Source organism: Octopus sinensis, linkage group LG10 (genome assembly GCF_006345805.1).
Source record: "Octopus sinensis linkage group LG10, ASM634580v1, whole genome shotgun sequence".
In the NCBI taxonomy this organism is placed as follows: domain Eukaryota; kingdom Metazoa; phylum Mollusca; class Cephalopoda; order Octopoda; family Octopodidae; genus Octopus; species Octopus sinensis.
This window is the reverse complement of record NC_043006.1, coordinates 94,866,762-94,878,981: the sequence shown is the minus strand read 5'-3', so window position 1 is coordinate 94,878,981 and position 12,220 is coordinate 94,866,762.

Here is a 12,220-nt window from a genome sequence, read left to right as displayed (position 1 = left end):
CCTTCTTTGGAGGAGGTGAGTCACGGTGCTTCCACTGCATTGACTGGGCTTTGGTCTCTGGATCATAGTGATGGACCCAGGTTTCATCCTGTGTAATCAATCTTTTGAAAAATTTTGACTCATCTTCTTGGCACATCTCCAAATTCATCCTCTAGCACTCAACGCGTTCTTGCTTCTGGAAAGGTTTGAGCAACCTGGGAATCCATCTGGCACACACATTTTGCATATGCAAATGGTCATGAAGGATAGTTTCCACAGACCCGGTACTAATCTTGACCTCATGGGCTATTTAGCGAATAGTTATGCGTCGATCTTCGAAAATGGCAGCATCAACTTGACGGACAGATGCCTCATCAATGGCAGATGGGGGGCGACCAGATCTGGGATCTGTCTCCACAGACTTCCGACTATGTTTGAATTCACGATGCCAGCGTTTTACAAGGTCATATGATGGGGCATCATCACCATAAGTTACTTTCATTTCATCAAAAGTCTCCCGTGGTTTGCGTCCTTTCAAATACAAAAACCGGATCACTGCTTGACACTCAACAGGCTCCATTTCACACTTGACTCAGTTCAAACACCTGTAAATCAGAAACCACAATTAGTTCAGAGCTGTAATTTGCCAGTTAATCTATAGAGTTATAAATAATTGCACATTCAAAATTTCAGCTAGATCAAACAACTGCAAGTGGATCAGAGACATTACTTATTGAACGTCCCTCGTATATATATGTATATATATATTAATATATATATATATATATATATATATATATATATATATATATATATATATATATATATGCACAGATACATACATATATGTACATACATATATATGTATATAGATATGCATATATGTGTACATGACATCACAAAACATAAACAGCATGAAATACGAAAATAATGTTGGGTACGCAAACAACGAGAGAAGCAAATGGAAAACAAGACATAAAGAACGACCCTTCATAAGTTGTCGGCTGTCCATCTTTTTAACCCTTATTTCGAGCATTGAACGACAATATACGATTTTGATGGCAGTTGCTCCCGCGAACCAAAATAAAATTTGGGATTTTCAGATGGTCAAAGTTGGAAATAAAGACTGGACAATGGAGACATACAAGGAAACCAAACGAAAACAAACATGAAGGTTCGATAAACCAGGCAAGGTAAAGTTGTAAAGGCTGGAGAAATATTGTCTTTGATAAGAGAAAAGTTAGAAGAGGAGATAGATAGGAATACGTGCAGTCTGTACGACAGCACTAAAGGAAACGAAAGACGATCACGTGAGGAAATGAAAGATGAACGATGGTCACTAGTGAGCAACGAGAGAGAGTAAAGGAGGAAGAGCGAGAGACAGATAGAAAACGGTGAAGGGAAAAAAAATAGTTAGAGAAAGAATGAGAAAGAAAGCGAAAGGGAGAAAGAGAGAGAGAACAGTACAGGGCAGAGTCGGATCAAAAATATTACGATAAACTTAGCTTGGCGTTCGATCAATTAATAATATAATTAATATATATATATATATTATATATATATATTATATATATATATATTGTTGTATTTAGGAATGGTCATTTTGCCAGTTTAGCCAATAAAAACACACGCACTATATATTTGGTGTTACTTTGCTTCAGTGTTAGTTATTTTTTACATTAATCTTAATCTTATTTCGGCCAGAGTTCTTTCGTCACACTCCTGTGACCGCATCAGTGGTCCTTTGTTTTCTTCTTACTTATTTGTGTCTCTCCTTACTAACCGTCAGCCATTTTGTATTTCTATTGTATGTCTTCATTTGCGCATGCTTATATCTCTATGTGCGTTTATGTTTATTTAGTGTGTGTATGTGGGGGATGCCTGTAATATTTGTATACATATACATATATATACATATACATATACATATATATATATATATATATATATATATATATATATATATATATATATATATATATATATATATATATATATATATATATATGCATATCTCCAAGCTAAACAGTCTGACCTGAGATCAACCAGAGATTCTACGGAGGAATCTGACATCGGCTGCATGTAATCGCGATCGTACTAATTCGAACAATACCCAACATTCATATATGTATATATATATATTTATATATATATATATACACTCACATACACACACACACAAGATAGTGTATATGTCATATATATATGACATATACACTATCTTGTCATCCTCGTCCTTTCTTCTACCGAACATCCAGTATGTAGCATTTGGAGAGAAAGAGATCTGCACCATCAAGTGGTCAGCATTCATTGACAGCCAAGTAAACGACAGCAGCGTGTTATGTAGCCAATCGATTCAGAAATTGAACCTAAAAGTCACGATTATGAACCAACTATTCCAATCACAAAAAAAGTTCTTGCCTAACTTGTATCTAAACTTGGTTTGGTTGCAAATGAGATGTTATCGACAAATGAAAGTTGGTAGTGTCTGCAGCGGGATGTCTTTGAATATATTGAGAGAAAGTAAGTAGGGGGCCCAGGCGAGAAACCAGTGTTAATACAATATAAGTCAAATTGAGACCAGTTGACACAGATTTTGATGGATTCATCAGACAGAATATTTTCTAGGAATAAGATTTAAGCTGAGCGCCGCTCGTAGACAGATAACTTATTTAGAAGGTTCCTAACAACAGACAACACTGGGCTTTGGCGGTGTCATTTCTTGATAGGCATTTCTTCACTGAAATCTCTTGTGAGATATAACATCGGTGTGGAAGCCAGATTAGAGATTTCAAGAGATCGCAATCTAAGAAAATTATATTGATTGTCACTGAAAGGGAAAAGAAACATTCAAAGGTGATAATGAGGTTAAAATGTCGGGACTTTGTGGTTGTTTTTATTAAGAATGAGTGAGAGAGTGAGAGTGAGAGAGAGAGAGAGCGAGAGAGAAAGAGAGATAGAGAGAGAAGTGACTGAAATTGTCATAAGTCTTTATATGTTGGGTCAGTTATTAGTTCCAAGAAAAAAAGTTTCTGAGATGTCAAAGTTTTTTTTTTCCTTTACCTAGTGAAGTAAAGCTTCAATTCTCTTAAGTATCACAGCAAGTTTATATATCTTAATACAAATATTGAAAGCACAGCCGGGTACAACACTTGTCAAAAATATATAAATATTCATACACTGAAGACATCTTCAACGTGGAAATTAATAAAACTTCGAAAATTCTTACCAATATTGGATATTCTAACAGATTACTGGACAAATATTCCAAGATATTGTTGTGTGGAAATATTTAATAAAATACTAAGTTGATAAACGTAGGAACATTCTAATATATAAAAACGTGCTACAACAATCAATTACAGACCAGACGAAAAATTAATCATAGTATTATTAATCACAGTGTTAAGAATTATAGAGCCTAAACACAGACTTAATCTAATAATATATTCCAAAATTAAAAACCAAACGAAATCTTGATCTGTGTAAGAAACCTCCGAACGTAATGCTAGTTACACTGTTGCAAGCCATTAATGTAATATATAGATTTAACTGCCAACATGGTGACTACAAAATATTTAGTGTATTGGACACACACCGATGTTTTTATTCAGACAATTCACAGACGTAATCGAATAATGTTGGAAAATTAAAAAGTTAGTTATGTGTAAGAAACCTTCAAATATAAGTCTTGATAGACCGTTAATGTAATATATGTATTTAATTGCCCGCATGGTAGCTGCAAACATATTAATTATACTTGGAAATTATTCAATGTTCTTGTTAAGACACCTCTTCGTGTAATTTCAAACAGGTGCGATGCGTACACATAGAAAAAAATCAATAAATTAATCACCAAGGTAGAAATCTTTATGCGGAAGCATCAAAATATGGTATTGAAATCAAAGAGAAAGAGATAGACTAGTTGCTGTACCAATGCAGTTTTAAACTTATAACATGCATTTATGAACGACAGCGCTTTTAGTTATGGTTTGAAACAAATAAATTGAAGGTCTACTGTATTTCTGTTAACAAAAGCAAGGATATATATATACGCTTTTTGTCTATCAGTATTTATATCTAGTAAGGCGGTGAGTTTGCGGAACAGTTAGCACGCCGAACTAAATACTTAGCAATATTTCGACCGTCTTCCTTTTCTGAAGATCAAATTCTGTCGAGTCCATTTTTGTATTCTATTCTCTCGGGGTCCAAAAAATAAGTACTAGTTGAGTACTGGGGTAGATGTAATCGACTCAATATCGTCCACAAAAATGTCTGGCCTTGTGCTAAAATTTGAAACATATATTAGTCATCATTTCATTTTTCTCCTTTATACGGCCACACGTCGAATACTGCTGCCCCTTGAGGTATCGCCATACAAAACAAAACATCTCGAAAACTGAATCACCCCAGAGAGCACTCACTAAACGAATTAAGGGCATGACTGATCTCGATTACTGGGACTGCCTTAAAGCCTTGAAACTCTAATCTCTCCAGCGCCGCCGCGAGCAGTACATCATTTGTACGATGTGAAGAATATAGCGCCAGCATTGCCCAACTGAACATTAACTTCAAGGTTCATCCAAGGCTCCGACCACGGTCCATACGTCCCCTGCCCAATTCAGGATTACAACATATAGGTACACTGCGACATAATTTCTTTTCCTCAACAGGCCCTGTTCTGTTTAACATTGTCCCAAAATAGATCAAAGAGGAAAAGGATCCCATCACATTTAAACGGAGCCTGGACAAATTTCTTCTAAGAATACCAGATAAGCCACCCATACTCACTCAACAAGAACTCATTACTTGAATGGATCATAATACCACAAAACTTGACTTTAAAAGGATTTAGATAATCCTATCAGGAGGTGCTATTAAGTTAGACATGGCCTGGACCAATCTTTGGTCGAAAGATATCTAAGTTTTATCTAAGTTTATACATATACATATATGTATATACACGTAGACGAGACTAGTATAGTACAACATAGGAACATCAACAGGCGTGGAGGCGCAATGACCCAGTGGTTAGGGCAGCGGACTTGCGGTCGGAGGATCGCGATTTCGATTCTCAGACCGGACGTCGTGTGTGTTTATTGAGCGAAAATACCTAAAGCTCCACGAGTCCCCGGCAGGGGCTGGTGGCGACCCCTGTTGTACGCTTTCGCTCCAGCTTTCTCTCACTCTTTCTTCCTGTTCCTTGTTCCCGACTTCCTACGCAACCGCTGAGCCTAGATGCGCATTCATCCATCAGTCGATGCTCTCGGTGTCGAGGGTTGACCTGCTTTCTCTTCTGCGGGTCTTACGAATAGCAAAGGACCACGTTTCGGACTTCTCTCACTACAGGACGAAGACCGCTTCGCTCAACAAACAAACAAGCATCAACAGGCAATCCACTGGTAAGAAGTCAGATTATAATAGTGATATATGTAAACCTTGGCACAATTAGAGGGAAGAATTGAATGTTATAGGTGTGTAGATCGCAAGAGGTCATGGCTGAATTTCCCAGAGTTATCTCCGTCGTAAGTATTCGAATCAAATTCTCTAGGATGTTATGGGGATAATTCGACATCTCTATGTATCACATGTTGCCAAATCCACCCCCCCTCTCCGCTAGTCCTCCACTACCATCATTTTCAGAAACCCTGTGTATAAAGGTCATGAACCCTGCGTTTGACATTTATCTAACTAAACCGTAAATAAATAGCAGCTGTTATTCGATGCACAACGAGAACAACAAGTGAAAATATTACAGCTAAAAACTAGAGAGGTTTTAAAACGTCGAAGGTGGGGGGGGGGGCGCGTGTAGTTAGGAGGATGGAACAGAATACAAGTGGGTCTTATTATATATTTTACAATAAAGAACATTATTACAACAAACACGTACTTAGTTTCAATACAAGAAAAATATACTTTGTTGCTCAGCGAAGACAAACAAGAGGGAAAATAACAATATCTGAAAAATCATTTAACTACGTTGATTCTTATACGTATGTTTGAGTGTATCTGCGTACAAGTGTATCTATGAATCTATGTGAGTGTATGTAAATATCTATCTGTCTATCTCTCTCATTCTCTCTCTCCCTCTCTCTCTCTCTCTCTCCCTCTCTCTCTCTCTAAGGATGTACTTATCTGTCTATCTCTCTATCTAGCTATACAGTATATATACATTCCTATTTGTACGCTCACACACACACACACACACACATGTATATATATAAGCATATGCACACATATCTACATATACACAGACACTGACACATACACACACACACACACACATATATATATATATATACACCCACATATGTATATACATGGGATGGGTAGTGGACTAGTAGTGGTTAGGATGAAGATCTTAATACTGTAGTTTCAATTTAATGGCTAGGCGTTTCTCTGTGCCCTTCCTGGGTCGCTTCTTTCAGATTGGCTATGGCCATTCCCGTGTCACTCTTGATGGTGTCAAGCCAGCGGGTTCTTGGTCGGCCTCTTCCTCTCTTGCCACTGACCATGCCGAGCATGATGTCCTTTTCCAGGTTTTTTTTCGCATGATATGACCAATCTATGATTGGTGATCCTATATATATATATATATATATATACATATACAGGGTGTTCAAAAGGTCTCTCCGCTGTATATTTTTTCATCCCGACTCTCCAAGTTTTATTTCAAAACATGTGTAGAAGAGTCAACTTATGTATTGAAAATGACGACACTTTCAACACCTCTCATAAGGTTTTGTGAAGTCTTGTAAAGACTAATATATTCTTTTGTAGTCTTATACCATCTTATATATATTTATTTTGCAATAAAAACCTTACTGCGGGGAGACATTTTGAACACGCTGTATATATATATATATAATATATATATATATATATATATATATACATACATACATACAGACAGACAGACATATATATGTTATATATAAATATACATACATACATATATATATGTATATATATAATTATACATACATACATACATACACACACACACACACACACATATATATATATATATATATATGTATATATATAATTGAAGACCAATATGCATCCTAATCGCTGAAATTTCATCAAGGGTCCATTACTTACGTTCTTTTAAAAGTGAACCAATTCAAACAAGCTTCTTGCGTTGGTATTCAATTGAAACGTTACTCTTTAAATCAGATTAAATTCTGGTCTTCTAATCTCCACTAATCTGGTATTACAGTTGAATGGTGGTTATAAAATGTTTAGTTATATTAAAATTTATTATAGCTGTTTGGTTTCCATTTTCTGTATGGAATACATTATTTATTCAGAGGCATTTCACTTATTTTGGGTTTATCCCTTCAACTATTTTTATGAATCCTTAAATCCTTAAAAATGTTTTAGCCCGAAGGCTGCGGCCATGCTGGGGCACCACCGCTGAATGAGCTACACTAATATGTGAATCCACCTCTGATACGTAGCACTTGGTCAACAAGGGAGTTCGATGCCGCTGCCCGCATCTGTGTCTCCTGCCGTGAGGTAGGTTCATCTGGGACCCCCGACAAGAAGAGATCCAGTTTAGTTTTAAAGAAACCCACACCCACACCATGCAAGTCTCGCAAGCATTTAGGGAGGATGTTGAAGAGCTGTGGTCCTCTGAAACCCAAGCTGTTGCAGTATCTGGTCCTGTATTTTGATGGTGATGTTGGAATCTTTGGCACCATGCAGTGGTGCCCCGTTCTGCGGTTGGCGTAACTTTTAATGCCAAAGTTTCGGACAAGACCCTCCAGGATTTTCCAGATGTATATCACCGCATATCTCTCCCGCCTTCGCTCTAGGGGGAAGAGTTTTAATACTTTCAGTCTTTCCCAGTAGCTGATATGTTGCATTGAGACGATCTTCTTAGTGTAGCTTCTTTGAATTGCTTCGAGTTCTGCTGTTAGCTTTATATTGTGTGGTGACCATAATTGGGAGCAGTAGTCCAAGCGGCTGAGGACGAATGTTTTCCACAGGACCATCAGTATCTCCTTCTCTCGTGGTCTGAAAGTTTGGAGAATCCATCCAGCTAGCCGTCTGCATATTATCACCAAATTAGTAATATGCACTTGGAAAGATGCATCATTGCTCATGTCAATGCCCAGGTCACGCACTGATTTTGACTCAGGGATTGCAATTCTTCAAGGGTCAGTGTATCCAGTCTGCATGTCATTTACTTTTGTGTGCCGGTAGCGCAGGGCCTGGAACTTATCTGCATTAAACTGCATGCTGTTGTCCTCAGCCCACCTGTATATTGTATCCAACTCCTGTTGCAGATGTGCAATATTTCCAGGGTTTTGTATTGTGTGGGAGACTTTTGTGTCATCTGCATAGCTAGCAAGGGTGGCCATCTTAGCAACTGAGGGCATGTCTGATAGGGCCACAATGAACAGGAGTGGCCCCAAGACAGTGCCCTGTACAACACCGCTTGTTATTTCTGTTTCCTTGGAGGTGGCTCCATTGGGCACAACCGCCTGTCTTCTATCTTTTAGGAAGTTGTGCAACCACTCTCCAAGTTTTCCGCCTATGCCGAGACCACGCAGTTTGTGACAAATCATACCATGGTCGACTTTATCAAATGCTTTTGCAAAGTCGAGATATATCACATCCACATTTGAGCCAGTTAGTATCTGTTTTAACACCCAGTCATACTGTTGCAGGAGCTGTGTTAGTCAGCTTCTACCTGGTCGAAATCCATGCTGGGTGTCAGCATGTTCTTCAAGGAACATGATTAGTTTCTTGCGGACTATTCGTTCCATGACATTGCTGATGTGAGAGGTCAGAGAGATAGGCCTATAAGTTTTAGCATCTGCTCTGCTTCCTTCCTTATGGATAGGGCATATTACCCCCTCTTTCAATTTGACTGGGAGCTTACCACTTGCAAGAAAGCTCTGAAAAAGTAGCTGTAGCGGTTTTGCAAGGGCTCGTTTCCACGATTTGAGAAGGATCGCTGGAAATCCATCAGGTCTAGCAGCTGAGTTTGTGTCAATCTCATTTATGGCTAGTGTGATATCCTCATCTTCAATGTTGATGTAATCAACTTTTGCCTCTTTAGCTACAGGTAAAGTTGCAAAGAATTCTTTTGGGTTGTTTACTTGCCTGTGTCCTAAAGGTGTAGTGAACACACTTTGGAACTGTTCGTTCAGTATTCCACTTATCCTTGTGGGATTTCCTGTGAGGGAGCCATCTTTTTTGGAAGAGACGTCCTATTCTCTGGTGAAATGTGGCTGTCTCTTTGGCAAACTTAAAGAAAGCTTTAGGGTTTGACTTTATATTTTCTATTACCTAAGCTTCTTTATCTGCCCTCTCCTTTTCATGAGGCTGATGCAGACTTTTCTCAATTTCCATTAGCATTCTCTCGAGCCGAGACTTCTCACCACTTTTGGTGTGCTTGCTCAGGCGGTTTGCAATCCTTGTCCGTCGTCTCATAAGAATCTTCCTTTCTCTAGGATGTGATGGCCCTGCACACTGGGACATATTTGTCACATATAGCTTGTATTATGGATATGAGGCGTTTGTGTTTCATGTCAATGTCTGGTGTGGAGAGACATTTAGGCCAATCCTGTTTGAGGATCTCTTTCTTAATCAATTTCCAATTTCCTTTATGAAAGTTTAATTTGGAGAGATTGTGGATGCTTCGTATAGGCTGTGTGTCTGCGGGGGCTTTTGTTCCATACATAGACAGCTCTATCATGTTGTGATCCGAGATCATTGTCGGCATCACTTTAACATTATGGATAATATCCATATTGTTTGTGAAGCAGAGATTCAGTATATTATTTGCCTTTGTTGGTTGCAGCACTATTTGCTCCATGAAAGAGGCATTTGTGAGATGGAGCAGGGACTCTGCCTGTGCCTGCTGATGGTGTGTCATCCCTGGGAGCATCTGCCCCCCAGGCCATTCCACATTGGGGAAGTTAAAGTCACCCATGAAGAATACAGTGTTGTGTTGTTCCAGGTTGGTGAGAACTTCTATTTTTGTTAGGCAATCTTCAAACATGCCTGTGTGATTTGGTGCATCCTGTTGGCGATTTGTAGTACATATGACGATATTCAGTTGTCTTATGTGTACAATTTGAGTGTCACACACTGAGTTTGAATATGACAACAGGACCTGGGGCGTGAGGTCATCTCGGATGTACATTGCAACTCCACCATGGTTCCTCCTTTTTCTACCTGAGTGTATGACAGCATATTGTGGTATGTGTATTTCTGCATCCCCTATATCAGGTCCAATATGCGTTTCTATGAGAGCTATGCATATAGCTTGATTGCATGCCGCAAGGTCTCTCAGGAATGAGATTTTCCTTTTACAGTTGCCGCGCAGCACCCCCACCTACGTTCAGTAGAAATATTTTTGTGGTGTGTGTGTTGGTGTCTGTGGTGGCCATCCTGCATCTGTTGGTGGTGGCCTTATGTGGTGGTAGTTCCAGCTTTGTGTTTGTTGCCAGGTCAGCTGCTGGACAATTTTTTGTGCTATGCATTTTTATAATTACATTTATTAGTATTCTTTTCATAAATATCATTAATTATCTCAATAATTATTTTAACTAGTATAATTACTACAGAGGGTAAGTTATGTTTATTTAAATCACTTAAATGTATATTTAATCCAGTGTGGACATCTCACATCCTGCTCTTGTCTAGTATTTATAAAAGTAAATTTAAAAGTGAAAATTTTGGTACATTTCTTCCACACAAAAGTCACATCTATTATCACATATTCTATAAGGTTTTACTTTACTAATTATTTACCAGGCAATCGAAAATACTTTGCTACTACCTTTTAGTGCAACAAAATTACCTAACTAATGCTGGTAGTATTAATTTTGTCCCTATTCCTAAACGAACTTAAATGATTGGCAATTCTTTGCTTAATATAGCATGAGCTAGCTCCTATATAGAAATACTCTCTATTCTTTGGAGTAATCTTACATCTGCATATGATATTTTTATGCCTACAGTTAGAGGTAAGTGGACAGACCCGGTTCATTGCACAATCGTATTTAATAATACTACTGCTTCTATTATTATTATTATTATTATTATGTACTTCACCTACTCTAGATGTAGTTTCTGTATTCTCCTCTCTTTCTTCTAAGCTATTCCTTTCCACGTAGACTTTTTTTTTCAGAATTCACATCTACTACTTCCAAGTTAATCGTGGAGTTCCCTCGGGTTTCTTCAGTCTTATTGATTGTCAAACAACAGTTCCTATCCTGAAACCTAATTGTCTTACTTATGGTTTCTTCGCTTATGGTGACATTGTTGCTATTTATTGATCTATGATTATAATTCTGGTAACTATTATTACTATTGTTCATATGGAAACTGTTAAATTTACTATCGTTGTGTGCTCCTATAATTTATGCTAGATTTCTGCTATTACAGAAAGCTAAATTGACCCTATTTTTATTAAAATTTTTTTATTATTTATTGTCTTGTTTAGTCAATGCTGGAAAAATGATTTCTGAAAAGATTTATATACCATTCGATATAGCTAGAGGTATCCATGTTTCTGAGGTATGTATTTCTATTTCTACCTAAGCTTTTGTAAAAGTGTGTAATGTATTTATCTGCTTCTCATTACGGCATTGGGTTAGAAGTAGTCGTAGTAGTGGTGATGGTGGTGTCAGTAGAAGCAGCAGCAGCAACAACAACAAATTAATGGAACTCAAATGTATTTTGTAGAATATATATTGTCAAGGACTGATTTTCCATCCTGTTGTGGATAGGTTTGAATATGAATTTAATATTTTATATAAATCCCAATTCTGCAGTGCTATTTAACATGCTTTACCGCTATATCAAAATTCTTTCCGTCCCAGGAGTTGCTGGAAACCCTTCTACGTTTCTCACACTCTTTTGCTTTTAAATTATGCATAGTTTTCATTTTCTTTCTATAATTTGTGTCTAGTTGTGCTGAAATTTTAATAGAGACAGCAGGATGAAGCTCTTGTTTTTAAAGAGAATTTGGAGGCTTTCCCATATTTCATCTTCGTGAAGTACCATAGCATAGCAATGATAGGCTGATAGAGGTACAATTATGGAGAAGAGCATCAAGCTTAAAATTTCACTACAAAATAATGAATAAAATTGTTTTACATATGAGTTTACGAAGTACCATGCGGTTAAGAAATTTAGTTCGTAGCTGCATGATTCCATTTCGGTGTGACATTATTTGGAGCGGGAAATTTCTACCGTAGCCCAATGTTTTGTGAAT